General features: G+C 25.3%; 1 protein-coding gene across 9 annotated transcripts in view; it reads left to right on the forward strand.

Annotated features, from left to right (window-relative positions):
- The window catches only part of sm (heterogeneous nuclear ribonucleoprotein L), a 444373-nt gene that overhangs the window by 252881 nt on the left and 164215 nt on the right, over positions 1-27277 (forward strand). The gene's annotated exons all lie outside the window — the stretch shown is intronic.

Below are 27277 nucleotides of genomic sequence, written 5' to 3' on the forward strand. Positions count from 1 at the left end.
CTTAAGAAAGAATGCCCACGTGACATTAGTCATCTCTATTAAACCATAGCGACACATATTATTATGATACCAGCAGATGTAGTTTTGCATTAAGAGGACTAAGTTTTTATGATTTTTACCTAAAAACAAAACTTGTCTCTATTTTACGACCCATCAAATTCGAAAAAATTTCACAGCATCAAAGGTCTCTGGGTGATACCGCCGCGTCGCCAAGAGATTAAAGGCACTTAGCCTTACTTCTTAGTCATTATATAGCTTTCTGGATAATAAAATAAGATTAAATAAACTTATTAAATTAAATTATTAATTATTAAATTTAAAAATTTAAAAATTTAATTATTAAATTAAATTGAATTAATTAATTATTAAATTTAATTTAATTAAATTAAATTAATTTAATTTAATTTAATTATTAAATTAAATTTAATTTAATTTAATTTAATTTAATTTAATTTAATTTAATTTAATTTAATTTAATTTAATTTAATTTAATTTAATTTAATTTAATTTAATTTAATTTAATTTAATTTAATTTAATTTAATTTAATTTAATTTAATTTAATTTAATTTAATTTAATTTAATTTAATTTAATTTAATTTAATTTAATTTAATTTAATTTAATTTAATTTAATTTAATTTAATTTAATTTAATTTAATTTAATTTAATTTAATTTTTAATTTAATTTAATTTAATTTAATTTAATTTAATTTAATTTAATTTAATTTAATTTAATTTAATTTAATTTAATTTAATTTAATTTAATTTAATTTAATTTAATTTAATTTAATTTAATTTAATTTAATTTAATTTAATTTAATTTAATTTAATTTAATTTAATTTAATTTAATTTAATTTAATTTAATTTAATTTAATTAATTTAATTAATTCAATTTAATAATTAGTTAATTTAATTAAATTTAATAATTAATTTAATTTAATTAATAATTTAATTTTAATTAAATTATTTTAATTTAATTTAATAAATTATATCTAATTAATTAAATTAAATTAATTCTCTTTATTGAATATAAATTCCAAAATAAATTAAATTAAATTAAAATAATTTTCATTGGTAGGAAAATATACGTCTTCTTCGTTCAAATTCTGAAATGAAACTCTAAATTAAATTGGGTTAAATTAAAATAAAGTAAAGTAAAGTAATAAATTAAAATTAATTAAATAAATTAAAAATTAATAAATAAAATTTTGTTTAACCAAATGAAATAATTGTACTAATTAAAAATTAAAGTAAAGTAAATTTAATTTCTAATTAAGATAAATATGTACAAAAAATATATAACTTCCTGTAATTTCATTTAATTTTGTATATTTTAATTTAACGTAACTAAAATTGGATTAAATTAATTTAATTTATGAGAGTGAGAAAAATATAAAATAAATTAATTTAATTTAAGTTAGAAAAATTTTTTAACTTGTTAATATTTTATTTATTATAAGGTAAATAAAAAAGAGAATTCAAGTTTTAAGTCATAATAAATAAACAAAACGCTTTTCGTAACATCTTAAGATTATTATTTTTTAAAGTCAAATATACAACTTTGTGTTTTTTTTACTTATTTTATTGAATTTAAATTTGTTTAATTTCATTCAATATAATGTAATTTAATTTAATTTTACTAAATTGGATACAATTTAGATTCATTTAATTTTAATTTAATTAATTTAAATTAAAATAAATCAAATTAAATTAAATAATAAAATAAAATTTAATTAACTAAACTAGGCTAAGTTAGGTATAGTGGCAGCCCGATATGTTAGACCCACTGAGACTATTCAGTCCCTTGTTATAACACAGGTGATGATCTTCAGTTTAGATCGCTATATTTCATGTATTTTAAATTCGTTAAATGTAAATTATTTAATTACAAATGTATTTGTTGATAATTTCAGTTCGTTATATTGAATTATATAAATAAATCTATCCCTCTTTTCCCCTAAGCAATTTGTCAATTCTTTATGTATACCCTTTGTCCGTTCGTTCTTCCATAAACTTGTGTGATTTTTGTCTATATTCGATTCACTTTGCTAATAATTATGGCAAGTAATAGAACTAGCATCGTCACGTCTTATATCAAATGGTCCCGTGAGTCTCGAAATTTCACATCCAGCTATTCCGTCAGTCAAGTCAGTCCACCCCCATGCTAGTAGTGTTTGGCTTTTTTCGCCAATCATAAATATAAAAACTATATGGAGGAGAGAAAATAACATATAGCAGAAAAAAACGCATTAAATGACTATAAAAATGACTGAAGTGATTGGATTTTTTTTTGGTTGCTAGTGCCACTGCTTGTTTGCTTACTACATTAAAATAGACAACAAGAAAAACACAAATTTTTATGACACGCGACAAATTAGTTGAAATCTCAAACAAGAAAATAATAAATATAAAAAAAAAACAATCGCACCGACAATCTAATGACTCGATCATAATAAACAAAAAAATGGAATGATATAAAATTTAAATAATCCAAATTTTCTATGAGTCACAAATATCCAAATTCCAAATAAATCAAAAACAAAAATCTATACATTGATGTGGGTACAACATAAGAAGTCATCTTGATTTGTGTGACAACATAGGGGAATTGAACTGAAAAATTTAAATTATTATAATTTTTTATTCAATAAAATAAAATTAAATTAAATTAAATTAAATTAAATTAAATTAAATTAAATTAAATTAAATTAAATTAAATTAAATTAAATTAAATTAAATTAAATTAAATTAAATTAAATTAAATTAAATTAAATTAAATTAAATTACATTACATTATATTACATTAAATTAAATTAAATTAAATTAAATTAAATTAAATTAAATTAAATTAAATTAAATTAAATTAAATTAAATTAAATTAAATTAAATTAAATTAAATTAAATTAAATTAAATTAAATTAAATTAAATTAAATTAAATTAAATTAAATTAAATTAAATTAAATTAAATTAAATTAAATTAAATTAAATTAAATTAAATTAAATTAAATTAAATTAAATTAAATTAAATTAAATTAAATTAAATTAAATTAAATTAAATTAAATTAAATTAAATTAAATTAAATTAAATTAAATTAAATTAAATTAAATTAAATTAAATTAAATTAATTTAAATTAAATTCAATTAAATTAAATTAAATTAAATTAAATTAAATTAAATTAAATTAAATTAAATTAATTTAAATTAAACTAAACTAAACTAAACTAAACTAAATGAAATTAAATTAAAAAAGATAATTTAATTTAAAAATTATTAATTTATGTTTAAATGTATGTATATATTATTCTTGGTATATCTTCTATATTCATTTTTTTTTTCGTAATCTCTTGCTCCATTAATCACCAAACAATGTCATTAACCTTTTTTTTGGCTATAATTTTCGAGTAGCAATATTATTAAAAAATTAACAAAAACGATGACATATTAATAATAGAACTATCATAGTAGCAAAAACGCAAATGAATTAATTAATATAAATGAATAAACGCCATAGAGTTTCAACACGGATGACTGAATACTGACGATAGAAACAATTCAATCATGGATGAGGCAAAATTAATGAACAAAAGATAATGAATAATTAATTCATTTAAATACAACCACAAATCAAAGGCGCTAACGATTAGGGATGCCACTGCTGTCTTTTTTGGGGAATTTCTTCAGTAAAAATAAAATAAAATATTTTTTGGAAATTAAATAAAAATATTTTGCTAATATAATAAGTTTTCTACAAACTATATATTTGTGGGATTTTTTTTCTTCATTTTGGGAATTCTTAAGGCGATATTGGTATACCTACTTCCCTATCTTTTATTCACTCTTATATTTCCCATCATTTGTTTTGAACTGGAAATATATTAATGTTTTGCATAAGAAGCCCCCCCAAGAAAATAACTAAGGAAGCAAAATGCAAACAAAAGCATATACCATTGCATGACATTCTTGCAAATGCCCCAGAACATTTTATATGTCTTTAGGAGACAGACTGTCTGCCTAGTGCAAAGTTTTGTTCTTGTTGTTGGTTTTTAATGAAATTCCTTGCAACCTTATCTCCACACAGGTGGGTGTGACATATTCTGCCATTTACTTGATATCTATGTATGTGGTTATGACTGACAGGATGGAGGGAAGTCATGGTTTATGGGTAATCATTGGGTACGTGGGATTCATTCTAAAGGTTAAGTAAATATTTTTCAAAATGTTTTGTGCTATAAATAGATAGAAAAATCTATGGTCAATATCCAACCACCCTAGAATAAAATTGCTATACGCTCTAATGAATCTATTATCAATCAATTACATTTATTATAATTATTAAATTAATTTAATAATATAAATAAATAAATTTAAAATTAATTTTAATTATAATTTTTTTTTTAATTATTAATAATATATTTTTTTAATTGCATTAACAAAATTAAATTAAAATTAATTAAATCCAATTAAATTAAATTAAATTAAATTAAATTAAATTAAATTAAATTAAATTAAATTAAATTAAATTAAATTAAATTAAATTAAATTAAATTAAATTTTTTTTTTTTTTTTTTTTTTTTATGTGAAACAATAGTTTATTGATCAAAATAAATCATTCACAATTCATCCTTAATTCTAAAATCCCACGAAGCCTTAAGGCTTGTCTGCAGGTTAATTAAATTTTAAGTTTAATTGTATATAACAAAAAGTAACAACATCATTATAATTCAGCTCAGCTGTTTAATTTTGGCTTCCATAAGTTAAAGCTTTATGTGTGAAAATATTTCCTTATCTTCTTCTTCCTTCTTCTTTCATTTGTTATTGAGATCAATGTATTCGGCATCTTGTTCAGTATTTTTGGTAGCGAAACTTCCAGGCTGCTTTTTCCATACTCTGTCCTAAAACGTGGTACTGTATATCGACCCTGAGCTCTACTTCGTGTATTCACCATATGACTAATGGGCTTCAATAGTGAGGTATCATTGTGGAACTCATTTATTATGGTAGAGTTATATATTCCATCAATATCTAAAATTTGAAGAAATTTATAAATTTTGTTTTGGTTGTTATCGTATAGGTTTCTGTGACAGTTATTGTGTCGAAATCTGTAGTTTTTGTACAGTAATGTAATAAGTCTGTTTTGTGTACGTTGTAATGTTTTCGTATGTGTTGATTTTCCCCAAGCAGTTATCCCATGCCTCAAGTAAGATTCTCCTATTGACAGGTATGCTTGTTTAACGACATTGTATGGTGAGCATCTGCTGAGGTGATAGAGTGAGAAAAGTGTTTGGCGTAGTTTTTTCTGAATATAGTTTATGTGATCCTTCCATTTAAAATGCGTATCCAGATGAACTCCTAAGTATTTGTATGATTCTACAAATTCTATAGATGTGGAACATATGTCATCATTATCTTGATTAATATATCTATGTACGCATTCCAATCCGTGGTATATCACCGGGATGTTAGTTTTTTGAATGTGTCGTGGTCTAAAATGGATTGCTTTTGTTTTGGATGCATTTATTAACAATCCTTTGTCGTGACACCATTTCGTAATGTGATTTAATTCTTCCTGTAGTATTTTTGTGGCATCTTGTGCAGATCGATGAGTTACTACGATTGCAGTATCATCTGCGTACGCAAAAGGTTTAGATTTCTTGAGAATATTTAACATATCATTTGCATATATTATGTATAAATTAAATTAAATTAAATTAAATTAAATTAAATTAAATTAAATTAAATTAAATTAAATTAAATTAAATTAAATTAAATTAAATTAAATTAAATTAAATTAAATTAAATTAAATTAAATTAAATTAAATTAAATTAAATTAAATTAAATTAAATTAAATTAAATTAAATTAAATTAAATTAAATTAAATTAAATTAAATTAAATTAAATTAAATTAAATTAAATTAAATTAAATTAAATTAAATTAAATTAAATTAAATTAAATTAAATTAAATTAAATTAAATTAAATTAAATTAAATTAAATTAAATTAAATTAAATTAAATTAAATTAAATTAAATTAAATTAAATTAAATTAAATTAAATTAAATTAAATTAAATTAAATTAAATTAAATTAAATTAAATTAAATTAAATTAAATTAAATTAAATTAAATTAAATTAAATTAAATTAAATTAAATTGAATTAAATTAAATTAAATTAAATTAAATTAAATTAAATTAAATTAAATTAAATCAAATTAAATTAAATTAAATTAAATTAAATTTTAAATTAAATTAAATTAAATTAAATTAAATTAAATTAAATTAAATTAAATTAAATTAAATTAAATTAAATTAAATTAAATTAAATTTTAAATTAAATTAAATTTTAAATTAAATTAAATTAAATTAAATTAAATTAAATTAAATTAAATTAAATTAAATTAAATTAAATTAAATTAAATTAAATTAAATTAAATTAAATTAAATTAAATTAAATTAAATTAAATTAAATTAAATTAAATTAAATTAAATTAAATTAAATTAAATTAAATTAAATTAAATTAAATTAAATTAAATTAAATTAAATTAAATTAAATTAAATTAAATTAAATTAAATTAAATTAAATTAAATTAAATTAAATTAAATTAAATTAAATTAAATTAAATTAAATTAAATTAAATTAAATTAAATTAAATTAAATTAAATTAAATTAAATTAAATTAAATTAAATTAAATTAAATTAAATTAAATTAAATTAAATTAAATTAAATTAAATTAAATTAAATTAAATTAAATTAAATTAAATTAAATTAAATTAAATTAAATTAAATTAAATTAAATTAAATTAAATTAAATTAAATTAAATTAAATTAAATTAAATTAAATTAAATTAAATTAAATTAAATTAAATTAAATTAAATTAAATTAAATTAAATTAAATTAAATTAAATTAAATTAAATTAAATTAAATTAAATTAAATTAAATTAAATTAAATTAAATTAAATTAAATTAAATTAAATTAAATTAAATTAAATTAAATTAAATTAAATTAAATTAAATTAAATTAAATTAAATTAAATTAAATTAAATTAAATTAAATTAAATTAAATTAAATTAAATTAAATTAAATTAAATTAAATTAAATTAAATTAAATTAAATTAAATTAAATTAAATTAAATTAAATTAAATTAAATTAAATTAAATTAAATTAAATTAAATTAAATTAAATTAAATTAAATTAAATTAAATTAAATTAAATTAAATTAAATTAAATTAAATTAAATTAAATTAAATTAAATTGAATTGAATTGAATTAAATTAAATTAAATTAAATTAAATCAAATTAAATTAAATTAAATTAAATTAAATTAAATTAAATTTTAAATTAAATTAAATTAAATTAAATTAAATTAAATTAAATTTTAAATTAAATTAAATTAAATTAAATTAAATTAAATTAAATTAAATTAAATTAAATTAAATTAAATTAAATTAAATTAAATTAAATTAAATTAAATTAAATTAAATTAAATTAAATTAAATTAAATTAAATTAAATTAAATTAAATTAAATTAAATTAAATTAAATTAAATTAAATTAAATTAAATTAAATTAAATTAAATTAAATTAAATTAAATTAAATTAAATTAAATTAAATTAAATTAAATTAAATTAAATTAAATTAAATTAAATTAAATTAAATTAAATTAAATTAAATTAAATTAAATTAAATTAAATTAAATTAAATTAAATTAAATTAAATTAAATTAAATTAAATTAAATTAAATTAAATTAAATTAAATTAAATTAAATTAAATTAAATTAAATTAAATTAAATTAAATTAAATTAAATTAAATTAAATTAAATTAAATTAAATTAAATTAAATTTAATTTAATAATTAACAATTTAATTTAATAATTAAACATTTTTCTGTGTACGGGAAAATTATATTTTCATTATCCTGCCAATGCGAATATTTTCCCCCTTTGGAAAAAAGAAATTCCTCTGTAAAGCTCATTTATAATCAGACATTACTAACACTGATGATGACAACCATAATGCTGTTGTTAAGGTTTTCTCCATTTATACAGGTTATAAACCTTACTGAGAATCCTTTGTTTGTTTTTTTTTTTTTTGTGATATCCTTTCACATAGCAACACCTCTTTATTCTCCATTTACTCAATGTCTAGCTGGGGGTTTTAAGATATTATAAGGGCGAAGGAAAAATTCTGACGGTGGGATTTCAATTTCCATTGTTTTCCTTTAGGCCTTTAATTTTGTCTTGTGATTTCACAATAACAAAAACAAAAAAACAACAGAAAGAGAGGCCAAAGCATAGGGATCAGTATCCCCAAATAGGAATGAATGTTGGAGTACGTTTTTTTTGTGTACATAGTTTTCTTGTGCATTTAATTTTATTTTGAATTATTTATTCTTACTAGGAAACAACATCCTTGTAAGCCATCTTTCTTTGAATGTACGAGGTCGGGGAAAAGGAGAGGAATGAAGTTGTTCCTTTCCTGGCATCTATCTTTTGCGTTCTTCGACTCTTCCCATGTCATTGTTAAAATCCTTATTATTGGGCTGTTGTTTATTTTCCTGTTGTAGTTTGAGGTATGTCCTCCCTTTTATGCCAGACCAGACCAACCGTGTGAATGCACAAAACATGAATGAATGAATGGTTTGGGTTTTCGTTTTTTTTGTTGTTGATTTTCTTGCCTCTATATGTATTCCATGCCATTTCATTTTGCTGCTATTGTCATTCGTTGTTGAAGATTTTCATTTTTTTTATTTTGCGAAAATAGCCCCCTGACAATAGTGTCATAGACAATTTGCATTTTTCAAAAAAAAAAAAAAAAAAAGCAAACAAGGAAAAACTACTTAAATCTCTTACGAAAAGGACTTTGTAAAGCCAACGAGAGTTCATAAACTTTAAGCAAAGAAAATGTCATAGCCCAGACGCAGAGATTTTGTATGCCTTTGGGGAGAAGTTAATTTGAAAAGAGAGCTTAGGGGAAATACTTGGAATTCATTTTTAATAAAAACTTAAAATTATTTGAAATATATTTTGTTTTATATTAAAATAAGAAAAAAATATGGTAATTTTTTTTTAAAGAATTTTTGGGGAATTTTTTATAATTTTTCTTAAATTTTTAATTTTTCCAAATCTTTTATAAAATTTTTCTTCTATATTGATAGTTATTCATCATGAATATACATAAATAATGAAATCATTCTTTTCCTCATCTGTCTCTAACCGGAAAAAAATGGGGAAGAAACGTTGAAAAACAGTCAACAAAATTTGTTGCAATCGTTTAATGAAAATTGTCACGCCAAGCTGTCAGTCGGTTTTGGCTTGGCTATATTGCGTTTCTATATTTTCACAAAACACAACAACAACAACAAAAAATATCGATAGAGCTCTTGCTGGGGGGGAGTGGAGAGAAAATAAGTATAACAGTTGATATCAACCTCAAGAACATGGTAACATTTTAATTTGTTTATTTTCTCCCTTCTGGGTGTGTGTACATGTGAAACCAAAAAAAAAACGTAGAAAATTTTTATTTTGTATACGAAGTAGAAGATTCTATCGAAAGACAATACAAAATGTAGCCATTATTAATGGCTAACAATATCCATTAGGAGATACATGTATATTGATGGTATTATTTAGGCATGTTTATACGTGCATATGCATTAGTCTAATTGAAAAAAATAAACGAGACAAATCGAAACTAGGTCTAGGTAGGATTTTGGGTAAAAATGTATTGAAAAGGTTTAGGGAACTTAAGGTGGCCTAATAGCTAAGGATTTATGGGTTTGGCATCACGGTTGCCACAGTTGGTAGAAATAAAATTTTGGTAAAATTTTCGATAGATATAAAATTTTGGGATTTTTTTTATATAAATAAAATTTTGATCAATTTTGTATAGAAATAAAATTTTGCTAACATTTTCTATAGAAATACATTTTTAAAAAAATTTCTACAGATTTAAAAAGTTGAAAAATTTTTCTATAGAAATAAAATTTTGTCAAAATTTTCTACAAAAATAAAATTTTGACAAAATTTCCTATAGAAATAAAATTTTGACAAAATTTTCTATAGAAATAAAATTTTGACAAAATTTTCTATAGAAATAAAATTTTGACAAAATTTTCTATAGAAATAAAATTTTGACAAAATTTTCTGTAGAAATAAAATTTTGACAAAATTTTCTATAGAAATAAAATTTTGACAACATTTTCTATAGAAATAAAATTTGGACAAAATTTCCTATAGAATTAAAATTTTGACAAAATTTTCTAAAGAAATAAAATTTCCTATAGAAATAAAATTTTGACAAAATTTTCTATAGAATTACAATTTTGACAAAATTTCCTATAGAATTAAAATCTTGACAAAACTTTCTATAGAAATAAAATTTTGACAAAATTTTCTATAGAAATAAAATTTTGACAAAATTTTCTATAGAAATAAAATTTTGACAAAATTTTCTATAGAAATAAACTTTTGACAAAATTTATATAGAAATACAATTTTGACAAAATTTTCTATAGAAGTATTATTTTAACAAAATTTTCTATAGAAATAAAATTTCGCTAAAACTTTTGTAAAAATTTTTATAGAAGTAAGATATTGATAAAATTTTATATATGATAAAATTTTCTAAAGAAATGAAATTTTGACAAAAAAGAAATTAAGTTTTGACAAAAGATATAAAAATTTTTACAAAAATTGCTTTAAAAATAAATTTTTGACAAAATTTTCTATAGAAATAAAGTTATGACAAAATTTTCTATACAAATAAATACAAATAAAACATTTTCTATAGAAATAAAATTTGGGCAGCAATGTTCCAATAATTTAAAATTTTGAGACAATTTGCTTTAGAAATAAAATTTTGAGAAAATTTTCTATAGAAATAAAATTTTATATAGGAATAAAATTTTGGAAAAAAATTTATTTAGGAATAAAATTTTGCAAAATTTTCTATAGAAATAAAACTTTGACAAATTTTTCTAGAGAAATAAAATTTTGCAAAAATTTTCTATAGAAATAAAAATTTTGACAAAATTTTCTATAGAAATAAGATGTTCTATAGAAATAAAATTTTGGAAATTTTTTTTTTATATAAATAAAATTTTGATCAATTTTCGTTAGAAATAAAATTTTGATAAACTTTTCTATAGAAACAAAATTTTACAAAAATTTTCTATAGAAATAAAATTTTGACAAAATTTTCTATAGAAATAAAATTTTGACAAAATTTTATGTAGAAATAAAATTTTGACAACATTTTCTATAGAAATAAAATTTTGAAAAAATTTCCTATAGAATTAAAATTTTGAAAAAGCTTTCTATAGAAATAAAATTTTGACAAAATTTTCTATAGAAATAAAATTTTGACAAAATTTTATGTAGAAATAAAATTTGTACAAAATTTTCTACATAAATGAAATATTTTTGACAAAATTTTTTATAGAAAAAAAATTTTGACAAAATTTTCTATAGAAATAAAATTTTGACAAAATTTTCTATGGAAATAAAATTTTGACAAAATTTTCTATAGAAATAAAATTTGGACAAAAGTTTCTATAGAAATAAAATTTTGACAAAATTTATATAGAAATAAAATTTTGACAAAATTTTCTATAGAAATAAAATTTCGCTAAAATTTGTATAAAATTTTTTATAGAAGTAAGATATTGATAAAATTTTATATATGATAAAATTTTCTAAAGAAATGAAATTTTGACAAAAAAAATTAAGTTTTGACAAAAGAAATAAAATTTTTTACAAAAATTGCTATAAAAATAAAATTTTGACAAAATTTTTTATAGAAATAAAGTTATTCGTTTTGTTTGTTATTGTTGGCTTCTCTTCAATCGTTATTGTTGTTTTTGATCTCAGATTAAAGCCATGTATTGTCTAAACTACAAGTGTAGCTTAACCAACAGAGAAAAAGTATGCTTGTCAAATTTATTTGGGCAAAGCCCTATAGACTGCAAGATGGTTGTATGTACAGATGTTTCGGAATTACCACATTCCTCATCAGCATCCTCTACTTGCAGCAAAACTATCAACCAATTATCAGAATAAATTCGGGTAATTCACTCAACCCAAAGTGAACTGCACCTGAACCTTCCGGAAAAAGGTTTGATAGTCGTCTACTGCCTAAACAAATTTGCAAGCATATCTCTTTATGACAAAATTTTCTATACAAATAGAACATTTTTTATAGACATAAAATTTGGGCAACATGTTCCAAAAAAATTAAATTTTGAGACAATTTGCTTTAGAAATAAAATTTTGAGAACATTTTATATAGAAAGAAAGTATTGGAAAAATTTTATTTTGGAATAAAATTTTGCAAAAATTTTCGATAGTAATAAAATTGGGACAGAATTTTGTAGAGAAATAAAATTTTGCAAAAATTTTCTATGGAAATAAAAATTTCGCAAAATTTGCTATAGACATAAAATTTTAACAAAATGTTCTATAGAAATAAAATTTTGATAAAATTTTATATAGAAATAAAGTTATGAAAAAATTTTATTTTGTAATAAAATTTTGCAAAAATTTTCAATAGAAATAAAATTCGGACAAAAATTTCTAGAGAAATAAAATTTTGCAAAAAATTTCTATAGAAATAAAATATTGCTTAAATTTTCTATAGAAATAAAAATTTCCCAAAATTTGATATAAAAATAAAATTTTAACAAAATGTCCTATAGAAATAAAATTTGAGAAAATTTTCTACAGAAATCAAATTTTGAGAAATTTTTCTATAGAAATAAAATTTTATATAGGAGTAAAATTTTGGAAAAAAATTTATTTAGGAATAAAATTTTGCAAAATTTTCTAGAGAAATAAAATTTTCTATAGAAATAAAATTTTGACAAATTTTTCTATAGAAATAAAATTTTGAAAAATTTTTCTATAGAAATAAAATTTTATATAGGAGTAAAATTTTGGAAAAAAATTTATTTAGGAATAAAATTTTGCAAAATTTTCTAGAGAAATAAAATTTTGCAAAATTTTCTATAGAAATAATATTTTGACAAAATTTTTCTATACAAATAAAATTTTGCAAAATTTTCTATAGAAATAAAATTTTGACAAATTTTTCTATAGAAATAAATTTTGACAAAATATTGTATAGAAATACACTTTTGACAAAATTTTCTACTGAAATAAAATATTTCAAAAATTATTTAAGGAAATAAAATTTTGACAAAATTTTCCATAGAAATAACATACAGACAAAATTATTTATAAAAATAAAATTTTGCCAAATTTTCTATATAAATAAAATTTTGATAAAATTTTCTGTAAAAATAAAATTTTAACAAAATTTGCTATAGAAATAAAATTTTGACAAAATTTTCAATTGAAATAAAATTTTGCATATCCTAATATTTTTAGGCCTAAAAAAATCAAAAAAGAACAATTGTCTTGGTCCATTTCTATAAGTCACTTAAAAAATTTTTCCAATGATAGTCTTACATTTTAATAATCTTTCGATTCTTTCCTTTTTGTTATTTCACTTTTACCCATTTTTTCCTTTAAGTAATATTTTCTGTGGTTTATTTCCTGTTTGTTTCCATTCTTGCCATTATTGATGCTGTAATTTAAATTAATTTTATATTCTTTTGTAAGTTAAATTTGTTTAGCCACACACAAATGCTTTTTGTTTTCTAATCTCAGTATATTAAAAGAAAATATTCATTATTTTTCTGTGTCATCCCCATGAATGAGCAAATAAGTTCGAAGTGTGTGGGAGAAGAGGGAAAAATAATGCAAAGAAAATTCCACTTTAAACGAGTTTCAATGAAATGCCTTGTGCCACAGCTTTCCATAAAGCCTACACACTCGCTTCGGTGGAAAAGTGAAGCTGTATACAAAAGATTTCTGCTGGGTGTTATGGTTCCGCAATACACTATTATACAGCTACCCATTATTTTCGAGAAACCGCCTTTGATTTTTATTTTTCAGTGGCGTAGATGTCATCACCAGGGGGGTGTGAAAATAAAAGGCCTTTTCTGTTGATACAGAATTAGGCCAAGTATAAAGTAGCACCCTTATAGTTTAAACTTTAAATTTAACTTTCTTCTATATGTTTAAAAAAATGTCCATAAGCTTAGAAAAGCCTATGGAAGGGAGGGCTTTGCCCCTCCAAAAAAAAAAATTGTTAGCCAACCCAGATTTTTAAAAGCAATATACGATTTTTCATTCATTGTATTTTATTACTGTACTACCCTAGCTAATATTCTTTAGACACGCTAATGAAAAGGCCTTTTTAATCTCCTCTTTTTCCCTTTTTTTATATCACTGAAATCTTCCTCCTTCATTCCTTGTGATTGTATGCGTATCTTTTTTTTGCCTTTTGTGTACAAACATTTCAAAAAGATAATCTTAACAAACATAATCATTAGGATTTATAACCAACATCATCTACACTGAATAACCCAATATTGTATCACACTGTACTCTCCTATAGCCTCTTGCTAAGAGAGCTACACTATAACAGGCTTTACTCTATGATACAGCTAAAACCAAACACCCACATATTATATTGAGAAGAGATGTTAGAGAAAAAGACAGAGAGCCATGGTAATCAGATATTCAAAGGAGAGACAACAATTCAATTGTGTTTAACATGCATAAATGTTGTTGTTGTTGGTTTGTAAATGGGTGTGCATATCAATGATAGTTGTTGGGACAAGATGACCCTTCAGAGGAGACATAGAGTCACACACACTCGCACACGATCATTGTGGGTATTGAATACTTTCAATTTCCATTTGTTTTGGTATACATTTAACGGTAGCGGGCGTAAGCATAACTCTTCAACACTGCTTAAACCCACTACAAATGGCTATAGAAACTATCCATGACTCTCTTTGTTTTATTCTCATTGACCATTTGGTATATTTACAATAATACCATGCTATATCGTTAGGATAGTTTATGGGTGTGTGTATGTGATTTTTGTAGTTGGTATATATTTTTTTGTTATAGGTGTTTACTTATATGTGTGTAGAGGGTATTTATATTGTTTTCCTTCTTTTGAATTGTTACACAGGAATTTTCGCATTTCTATTGAATAATAAAGGATAACAAGTTTTCTATTCCCTAGCTGGTTTTTTAAGTAAACTTTCCATGGGTGTGTGTTTGTGTGTGTTTGCATGGATTTTGTAAGCCCCCAAATCTCCAAGCTATTTCATTGTATCTTTATCCTTGCATATCTACATATACATCTGTATTGTATGACCCATTATTTGTATACTATATGTATGTGGTATATGGGCCCAAGAGTGCCCACAAGAGTACTTATGAATGTTATTTGAAAACTTTGATTGTTTTGTGCTTTTCATTGTGTCCAAACTCTACTTTAGATAGCCTTTTATCCTCTGATATTCTTCTTTAAATTCCCCAATGTCCCTTGTGTATTTTAAACCAATGTAAATTGTTCCCATACAATTTCCTTTCAACAGTAAAACCATTTCCTTTTCTTTCACTCTCTCGATCTCTCGAAAAGGACAATTATTATGACAAACAATTATTTTTCATTATTATCCCCAACAATTTGCCATCCAAAGATTTTTTTATTTCTCAGGCTTTCCTGAACAAAAAAAAAAAAACAAGTATATACGGCCGTAAGTTCGGCCAGGCCGAAGCTTATGTACCCTCCATCATGGATTGCGTAGAAACTTCTTCTAAACACTGCCATCCACAATCGAATTACTTAAGTTGCGGTAACGCTTGCCGATGGCAAGGTATCTTAAAACCTCCTAACACCATCTTCTAAATTGTATGTCCATACTTGGTATATATTAAATCAAAAAAGATCGATCCAATACGTATATTATTCAGTTTTACAAAGTAGACATAAAATATTGACAAAATTTTCTACAGAAAGAAAATATTAAAAAATTTTCTATGGAAATAAAATTTTCACAAAATTTTCTATAGAAATAAAAATTTTGACAAAATTTTCTATAAAAAGAAAATTTTGACAAAAATTTCTACAGAAATAAAATGTTAACAAAATGTTCTATAGAAATAAACTTTTGACAAAATTTTCTATAGAAATAAAATCTTGGTCGATTATTTTTGGCTCGAGTGGCAACTATGATTATGAACCGAATAAAATTTGAACAAAATTTTCTATAGAAATAAAATTTTGACAAAATTTTCTATAGAAATAAAATTTTGACAATGATGAAAATTTTATTATGAACCGAATAAAATTTTAACAAAATTTTCTCTAGAAATAAAATTTTGACAACATTTTCTATAGAAATAAAATTTTGGTAGATTATTTTTGGCTCTAGTGGAAACCATGATTATGAACCGATATGGACCAATTTTTGTGTGATTGGACCAATTTTGGTATGGTTGTTAGCGACCATATACTAACACCACGTTCCTACTTTGAACCGGATCGGATGAATTTTGCTCCTCCAAGAGGCTCCGGAGGTCAAATCTGGAGAACGTTTTATATGGGGGCTATATATAATTATGGACCGATATGGACCATGTTCCAAATTACAACCGGATTGGATGAAATTTGCTTCTCTTGGAGACTTCGCAAGCCAAATCTGGGGTTTATATGGGGGCTATATATAATTATGAACCGATTTTTGCACGGTTATTAGAGACCATACACCAATACCATGTACCAAATTTCAGAGGGATCGGATGCAATTTGCTTCTCTTTGAGGCTTCGCAAGCCAAATCTGGAGATCGGTTTAGATGGGGTCTATATATAATTATGGACCGATGTGGACCAATTTTTGCACGGTTGTTAGAGACCATACACCAATACCATGTACCAAATTTCAGAGGGATCGGATGCAATTTGCTTCTCTTTGAGGCTTCGCAAGCCAAATCTGGAGATCGGTTTAGATGGGGTCTATATATAATTATGGACCGATGTGGACCAATTTTTGCATGATTGTGAGAGACCATATACCAACACCATGTACCAAATTTCAGCCGGATCGGATGAAATATGCTTCTCTTAGAGGCTCCACTAGCCAAATCTGGGGATCGGTTTATATGGGGGCTATATATAATTAAGGACCGATATGGACCAATTTTTGCATGGCTGTTAGAGACTATATACCAACATCATGTACCAAATTTCAGCCGGATCGGATGAAATTATCTTCTCTTTGAGGCTCCGCAAGCCAAATCTGGGGATCGGTTTATATGGGGGTTATATATAATTATGGACCGATGGGAACCAATTTTTGCATGGTTGTTAGAGACCATATACCAACACCATGTACCAAATTTCAGCCGGATCGGATGAAATATGCTTCTGTTAGAGGCTCCACAAGCCAAATCTGGCGATCGGTTTATATGGGGGCTATATATAATTATAGACCGATGTGGACCAATTTTTGCATGGTTGTTAGAGACCATATACCAACACCATATGCCAAATTTCAGCCGGATCGGATGAAATATGCTTCTCTTGTAGGCTCCACAAGCCAAATCTGGCGATCGGTTTATATGGGGGCTATATATAATTATAGACCGATGTGGACCAATTTTTGCATGGTTGTTAGAGACCATATACCAACACCATATGCCAAATTTCAGCCGGATCGGATGAAATATGCTTCTCTTGTAGGCTCCGCAAGCCAAATCTGGAGATCGGTTTATATGGGGGCTATATATAATTATGGACTGATGTGGGCCAATTTTTGCACGGTTATTAGAGACCATACACCAATACCATGTACCAAATTTCAGAGGGATCGGATGCAATTTGCTTCTCTTTGAGGCTTCGCAAGCCAAATCTGGAGATCGGTTTAGATGGGGTCTATATATAATTATGGACCGATGTGGACCAATTTTTGCACGGTTGTTAGAGATCATACACCAATACCATGTACCAAATTTCAGAGGGATCGGATGCAATTTGCTTCTCTTTGAGGCTTCGCAAGCCAAATCTGGAGATCGGTTTAGATGGGGTCTATATATAATTATGGACCGATGTGGACCAATTTTTGCATGATTGTGAGAGACCATATACCAACACCATGTACCAAATTTCAGCCGGATCGGATGAAATATGCTTCTCTTAGAGGCTCCACTAGCCAAATCTGGGGATCGGTTTATATGGGGGCTATATATAATTAAGGACCGATATGGACCAATTTTTGCATGGCTGTTAGAGACTATATACCAACATCATGTACCAAATTTCAGCCGGATCGGATGAAATTATCTTCTCTTTGAGGCTCCGCAAGCCAAATCTGGGGATCGGTTTATATGGGGGTTATATATAATTATGGACCGATGGGAACCAATTTTTGCATGGTTGTTAGAGACCATATACCAACACCATGTACCAAATTTCAGCCGGATCGGATGAAATATGCTTCTGTTAGAGGCTCCACAAGCCAAATCTGGCGATCGGTTTATATGGGGGGCTATATATAATTATAGACCGATGTGGACCAATTTTTGCATGGTTGTTAGAGACCATATACCAACACCATATGCCAAATTTCAGCCGGATCGGATGAAATATGCTTCTCTTGTAGGCTCCGCAAGCCAAATCTGGAGATCGGTTTATATGGGGGCTATATATAATTATGGACTGATGTGGACCAATTTTTGCATGGTTGTTAGAGACCATATACCAACACTATATACCAAATTTCAGCCGGATCGGATGAAATATGCTTCTTTTAGAGGCTCCACAAGCCAAATCTGAGGGTCCCTTTATATGGGGGCTATACGTAAAAGTGGACCGATATGGTCCATTTTCAATACCATCCGACCTACATCGATAACAACTACTTGTTCCAAGTTTCAAGTCGATAGCTTGTTTCGTTCGGAAGTTAGCGTGATTTCAACAGACGGACGGACGGACGGACGGACGGACGGACATGCTTAGATCGACTCAGAATTTCACCACGACCCAGAATATATATACTTTATGGGGTCTTAGAGCAATATTTCGATGTGTTACAAACGGAATGACAAAGTTAATATACCCCCATCCTATGATGGAGGGTATAAAAATAATCTCTTGGGTCATATCTATCACTTGTATGATGTAGGCATGTATAGAAATTGAATGTGTGAGTAAAATAGAAGATAAAAGAATGTGTGTAAATGTTATTTCCAAATGTGTATTAAAAATTGTTTGTGTGATAAATTTTTTGGTTTTTGAAACTAAGTTAAAGTTTTGTAATGATTTGAACATATGGGAGAGTCCTTGCAATTAACAACATATTCCTTTTAGGAGAAAAACAATTATCAGTAAAATGAGAAACAAATAAAATTTTTAGAATAGTTGTGTAAATTGCAAAATTTTAGTATTTTTGAACAGTATTTTCACGGGAAAGGAAAGGCAAAAGAGAGAGATTGCCATAGTTGTTATAGCAAAAATGCTTGATATACAATAAAATTATATTTTCCATGACAATAAAACTCTATAACATATTCGAAGATAGAGATCGTATGACCACATGGTGTTGTATTCTTATATCATAACAGGTTGGCTGATAAGTCCCCGGTCTAACAAATAAAAACACATTTTTTTGTTGTCAAAATTCGTTTTTATTATTCAACATAGTTCCCTTCAAGAGCGATACAACGATTATAGCGACCTTCCAATTTTTTAATACCATTTTGGTAGTACTCCTTCGGTTTTGCCTCAAAATAGGCCTCAGTTTCGGCGGTCACCTCTTCATTGCAGCCAAATTTTTTCCCTGCGAGCATCCTTTTGAGGTCTGAGAACAAGAAAAAGTCGCTGGGGGCCAGATCTGGAGAATACGGTGGGTGGGGAAGCAATTCGAAGCCCAATTCATGAATTTTTGCCATCGTTCTCAATGACTTGTGGCACAGTGCGTTGTCTTGATGGAACAACGCTTTTTTCTTCTTCATATGGGGCCGTTTTGCCGCGATTTCGACCTTCAAACGCTCCAATAACGCCATATAATAGTCCCTGTTGATGGTTTTTCCCTTGTCAAGATAATCGATAAAAATTATTCCAGCGGACTTTTCGAGTCTTTCCACGCTTCGGAGACGGTTCACCGGTCGCTGTCCACTCAGTCGACTGTCGATTGGACTCAGGAGTGTAGTGATGGAGCCATGTTTCATCCATTGTCACATATCGACGGAAAAACTCGGGTGTATTACGAGTTAACAGCTGCAAACACCGCTCAGAATCATCAACACGTTGTTGTTTTTGGTCAAATGTGAGCTCGTGCGGCACCCATTTTGCACAGAGCTTCCGCATATTCAAATATTGATGAATGATATGACCAACACGTTCCTTTGATATCTTTAAGGCCTCTGCTATCTCGATCAACTTCATTTTACAGTCATTCAAAATCATTTTGTGGATTTTTTTGATGTTTTCGTCGGTAACCACCTCTTTCGGGCATCCACTGCGTTCATCGTCCTCCGTGCTCATTTCACCACGCTTGAATTTTGCATACCAATTAATTATTGTTGATTTGCCTGGGGCAGAGTCCGGAAACTCATTATCAAGCCAAGTTTTTGCTTCCACCGTATTTTTTTCCCTTCAGAAAACAGTATTTTATCAAAACACGAAATTCCTTTTTTTCCATTTTTTCACAATAACAAAAGTTGCTTCACAAAAGACGCTCTATCACACAAACTAATTGACTTACAGACGTCAAATTTTGACACGAATCATTTGAAGGTTGGTACTATATACAAATATCTAATACTAGCGACGCCATCTATGTGTGATTATGGACTGATATGAATCAATTTTTGCATGGTTGTTAGAGACCATATACTAACACCATGTACCAAATTTCAACCGGATCGGATGAATTTTGCTCATCCAAGAGCCTCTGGAGGTCAAATCTGGGGATCGGTTTATATGGGGGCTATATATAATTATAGACCGATATGGACCAATTTTTGCGTGGTTGTTAGAGACCATATACTAACACCATGTACCAAATTTCAGTCGGATCGTATGAAATGTGCTTCTCTTAGAGGCTCCAAAATCCAAATCGGGGGATCGGTTTATATGGGAACTATATATAATTATGAACCGATATGGACCAATTTTTGCATGGTTATTAGAGAGCATATACTTACACCACGTACCAAATTTCAGTCGGATCGGATGAAATTTGCTTCTCGTAGAGGCTCCGAAATCCAAATCGGGGGATCGGTTTATATGGGGGCTATATATAATTATGGACCGATGCGGACCAATTTTTGCGTGGTTGTTAGAGACCATATACTTACACCATGTACCAAATTTCAGCCGGATCGGATGAATTTTGCTCCTCCAAGAGGCTCCGCAAGCCAAATCTGAGCGTCGGTTTATATGGGGACTATACGTAAACGTGTTCCGATATGGCCCATTTGCAATACCGTCCGACCTACATCAATAACAACTACTTGTGCCAAGTTTCAAGTCGATAGCTTGTTTCGTTAGGAAGTTAGCGTGATTTCAACAGACGGACGGACATGCTTAGATCGACTCAGAATTTCACCACGACCCAGAATATATAAACTTTATGGGGTCTTAGAGCAATATTTCTATGTGTTGCAAACGGAATGACAAAGTTAATATACCCCCCCCCCCCCCCATCCTATGGTGGTGGGTATAATAAAATAAAATGAGTGAAGTCAAGTGCAAAATAAAATTACATAAAATTAAATTGATTTAAATTTAAAATATATTAATAAGGTGTTTTTGCCTTTAATGATCCAACATTCCATTACATTTGGACATCCTTTGAAATTTAGAGCTAACTAAAAGTCAGGGTCTTTTTCAATTTACCTATGATATTTAGGAAATTAATTTTGGTATATATGTATGACAGCAATACACCCATCTAATAGAAAATTCTTTTGAAAATTATGCTTTTATCACACATCTCTCGAAAATTGATACCACAACAACAAAAAATTCTTTGTATACATTGCTCTATATGTATTGGTTGAACACAATTACTATTCGTTATTCATAAATTTTATGAATTATTCAGTACTAGTCGAAAGTACATATTTACCCACCCCCTCCCCCCATAATTGTATGATTGGGTGCGTGAGTAAATTTCTACGCGTCCACTTATCTAGAATATCATATTCCCTCTTAAATACAAACTCACACACACACTCTCCCTCTCACACCCGAGTACTCAACGAAAGAGAAGAGCTTGCGTGAGTGTATGTGTAGTAATGCGTATAATTAGTAGATATGTAACGTACACTTGATTGACATTTAGATTATTTACTAGTAATTTCGTTAAAGAGATCTATATGTGTGCGTGTGTGTGTTTATTTTCAATTCTCTATGTATACTATGTATGTGTATTTCCGTATAATTATGTCGCTTTCATGTTTTGAGTATTTGTGTTTTTAGTATTCATTGCATGTTTTATTTATTTCTGGAATATTTTTTCACTTGTTTATGACTAGAATTTTTGTGATAAATTATGTGGAAATAATTATCATTATTGAAATAATTTGAAGCAACACTTAATAGTCAATATAGAGTAATGAGAAAAAGTAACAAAAAAATATACAAATGAACTCTATCAAAAAAAAAAAATATTTGTATTAAATCACTTAAAGCCACGATGGAACAACAAGAACACCCCATACAAATAGCCAACCCCAATCCAATAAACGCCCAACAACAACAACAACAACAACACTCTGCTGCTTCAACAATTACAAATTATCATCATGATTACAAAAATAAACTTACTATTAATAAAAAAAACTACAAATATAACAAAATAAACCAAAACAATTTTTATAGTTAAAAACATTTCTAAAATTTGTACTAAATTTTAACAATTTGTTAATAGCTTACAATTGTTGTAGAAAAAAAGCCTTAAACAATTAACACATATTTTATACTATCAGTAAACATTAGTTATTTTTACAAAACATTGAATACTAATACTATACTAATATTTTATAATAGGGCAAATTATCAAAGATCAACTATAATGACTGAGATCTAAGTTCAGTGATCTTTTGTTGAAGTCATTTTCAATTCAAAACAGATACGAATGCTGAAATCTAATTTACAGTGAAACATCTAAGTAATGGATACCCAGCATCACCTAGATTATGTCCACATTTGAGTGGTATCCATTTAAGATAGATTTATTTTATTGAGATACTATAGCTAAAATCTAACAAAAATTTAAATTTTAGAGGTCCGAGTTTCAGAGTGTCCAACTTTAAGAGATTCCACTGTAGTTACATTAGCTTGTTTTAATGTAACAAATGGAATTGAAATCAAATTTATTAAAGCAAATATTGTTTGTAATAATACTTATATATTTAAACAATTTCAAACTGGTTTATAAGTCCAAAAAGTTTTGTAACGCAGTCAATTATAACAGGCATACCACAATAAACTATTTTTCTATTCACCACAGGGATGATAAATGATGTTGACGAAAAAGTATTACAAATGTGGCTCTTCGAAGCCAAAAATTTAAATTTAATTTAAAGACAATTGTAAAATAATACGTATATATAAATCTATTCCGATTTGAAAATTTTTTATAGATTTACTAAAAAAATCTTATTTTGCAATATTTTATTTTTATAGAAAATTTTGTGAAAATTTTATTTCTGCAGAAAATTTTGTAAAAATTGTACTTCTATAGAAAATTTTGTCAAAATCTTATTTCTATAGAAAATTTTGTCAAAATTTTATTTCTATAGAAAATTTTGTCAAAATTTTATTTCTATTGAATATTTTGTCAAAATCTTATTTCTATTGAAAATTTTGTCAAAATTTTATTTCTATTGAATATTTTGTCAAAATCTTATTTCTATTGAAAATTTTGTCAAAATTTTATTTCTATTGAATATTTTGTCAAAATTTTATTTTTGGGGAAATTTTGTCAAAAAATTTTTTTCTGCGTTAATTTTGTAACAATTTTATTTCTGCGGAAATTTTGTAAAAATTGTATTTCTATAGAAAATTTTTTCAAAATTTTATTTCTATAGAAAATTTTGTCAAAATTTTATTTCTATAGAAAATGTTTTCAAAATTTTGTTTCTATAGAAAATGTTTTATAAATTTTATTTCTATAGAAAATGTTTTCTAAATTTTATTTCTATAGAAAATTTTGTCAAAATTTTATTTCTGCGGAAATTTTGTAAAACATTTATTTCTATAGAAAATGTTTTCCAAAATTTTATTTCTATAGAAAATTTTGTGAAAATTTTATTTCTGCGGAAATATTGTAACAATTTTATTTCTATAGAAAATGTTTTCTAAATTTTATTTCTATAGAAAATTTTGTCAAAATTTTATTTCTATAAAAAATTTTGTCAAAATTTTATTTCTATAGAAAAATTTGACACAATTTTATAGAAAGTTTTGGCAAAATTTCACTTCTATAGGAAATTTTGTCAAAATCGTATTTCTATAGAAAATCTTGTAAAAATATTATTTCTATAGAAAATGTTGTCAAAATTTTATTTCTATATAAAATTTTTTTCAAAATTTTATTTCTGCAGAAAATTTTGTACAAATTTTATTTCTGCGAAAATTTTATAGAAATTGTATTTCTATAGAAAATTTTGTCAAAATTTTATTTCTATAGAAAATTTTGTCAAATTTTTTTTTCTGCGTTAATTTTGTAAAAATTTTATTTCTGCAGAAATATTGTAACAATTTTATTTCTATAGGAAATGTTTTCTAAATGTTATTTCTATAGAAAATTTTGTCCAAATTTCATTTCTATAGGAAATTTTGTCAAAATTAATTTCTATAAAAAATGTTGTCAAAATTTCATTTCTATAGGAAATTTTGTCAAAATCACTTTTCTATAGCAAATCTTGTCAAAATTTTATTTCAATAGAAAATTTTGTCAAAATTTTTTTTCTGCGTTAATTTTGTAAAAATTTTATTTTTGCGGAAATATTGTAACAATTTTATTTCTATGGGAAATGTTTTCTAAATTTTATTTCTATAGAAAATTTTGTCAAAATTTTATTTCTATAAAAATTTTGTCTAAATTTTATTTCTATAAAAAAATTTTGTCAACATTTTTTTCTGCGTTAATTTTGTAACAATTTTATTTCAGCGGAAATATTGTAACAATTTTATTTCTATAGAAAATGTTTTCTAAATTTTATTTCTATAGAAAATTTTGTCAAAATTTTATTTCTATAAAAAATTTTGTCAAAATTTCATTTCTATAGAAAATTTTGTCAAAATTTTATTTCTATAGAAAATTTTGGCAAAATTTCATTTCTATAAAAAATTTTGTCAAAATTTAATTTCTATAGGAAATTTTGTCAAAATTTTATTTCTATAGGAAGTGTTTTCTAAATTTCATTTCTATAGAAAATTTTGTCAAAATTTTATTTCTATAGAAAATTTTTTCTAAATTTTATTTCTATAGAAAATTTTGTCATAATTTTATTTCTATAGAAAATTTTGTCAAAATTTTATTTCTATAGAAAATTTTGTCAAAATTTTTTTTTCTGCGTTAAAAATTTTATTTCTGCGGAAATATTGTAACTATTTTATATCTATAGGATATGTTTTCTAAATTTTATTTCTATAGAAAATTTTGTCAAAATTCTATTTCTATAAAAAATTTTGTCAAAATTTTATTCCTACACAAAAAAAAAATTCACGAAAAATTTTCAAATTAAAATTTTAATTGAGTTTTAAAAAATATTCAATTAAAAATTTAATTGATTCAACAAATTTTTTAATTGAAGCAAAAATCAATCACAAAAATAATAGTATCAATTATTTTTTTAATTGGATCAATTAACTTTTTAATTGACCTTCAATTAATTTTTTAATTGATACTATCATATCTGTTATTGAAGACATCAATTAAAAACTAATTGGATCAATTAATTGCGTGATTGAATCAGAAAAATTTTTTTTGTGTGTATAGAAAATTTTGTCAAAATTGTATTTCTATAGAAAATTTTGTCAAAATTTCATTTCTATAGGAAATTTTGTCAAAATTTCATTTCTATAAAAAATTTTGTCAAAATTTTATTTCTATAGAAAATGTTGTCAAAATATTATTTCTATAGGAAATGTTGTCAAAATTTTATTTCTATAGAAAATTTTGTCAAAAGTTTATATATGTGTATTTCGTCTACTTTTGGGCGTTTCAAATATATAAACTGTCTTATAATACTCTGTTCCTTCGTGTGGTGGAAAAAAATCATATTGCACATTTGCGGACGAACTGTCCTCGTTCGTAGACAATATTCCTCTCAAAAATGTTGTGATCCTGCAATAAAAACTAAACTATTGGTACATGTTTATTTCTTCAATGTCAGCTATTTATAATTTTTAGAATTGAGTAGATTGATATCTGAGAAAGGTTCACATTTAGGGCAGAATGACTCTATATAGAGTAATTGTGATGAAAAAGTACCAAATGGCTCGCGGTCGTGCCACGGTGCTTTTGTCAGTCGAAATGTATATAAAAAAAAAAAAAAAAAAAAAAAAAAAAAAAAAAAAACAAGTGTCAACTTAATCAACCCTGATTCACCATCATAGACATTTAGAGATATTTTTGGATCATAGTTTTGCTGAATATGGTGTGTATTGGTCTATGTTTTAGTATAGCCCTCATAGAGACCGATCTCCCGATTTAATTTCTTGGGCTTCTAGGTTAGGTTATGGAGGTTGACACCAATCCGAACTAGCGGGTTTGTGTCCACTTAGACCATAGTTGGTCCATTGTGATTCCTCTAAACTTCTTTTTCCTTCTCCTCCACGTGTCCGTCATCTTCTGGCCGGAATGAGTCCATTGTATGATAGTGTATCCTTGGAAGCGCCTAGCTCCTCCACCCCGAAGACTTGATGAAGACGAGGATATTCCTCAGGCTGCATTCTCGCAAGTCGGTCAAAGTCTGAAAGAAATAAGAGCCGAGTATCTTGTTTCTTCTGAAAGATAGTGCTGGACACTGGCACAGGAAGTGAAAAGAGTCCTCCGTAGCATCGGGGTCCAGACACCACCTACAAATATCATCACTTGCTAGGCCTATCCTTACCATATGTTTCCCCAAGGTGTTGTGTCCCGTTATGATGCCTATCATAGACCTTACATCCTCCCTCTGTAATGACATCAGGACCTCAGAGTTCCTAGTATTATTGTCATCCCACATCAATTTGGTTTGTTCACATCCAACAGAAGAAGCCCAACGTCTCTTCCATAAACCTTCATATTTGCCCTTGATCCTGTAAATAAACAAAGAGAGCGGAGGAAAAACGTCCGAAATGACGCTTTCCGTACTACTTGCGCCTTCCTTAGCCAGTATATCTGCCTCTTCAT

Source organism: Haematobia irritans, chromosome 5 (assembly GCF_050003625.1).
Source record: "Haematobia irritans isolate KBUSLIRL chromosome 5, ASM5000362v1, whole genome shotgun sequence".
NCBI classification, from domain to species: Eukaryota; Metazoa; Arthropoda; class Insecta; order Diptera; family Muscidae; genus Haematobia; species Haematobia irritans.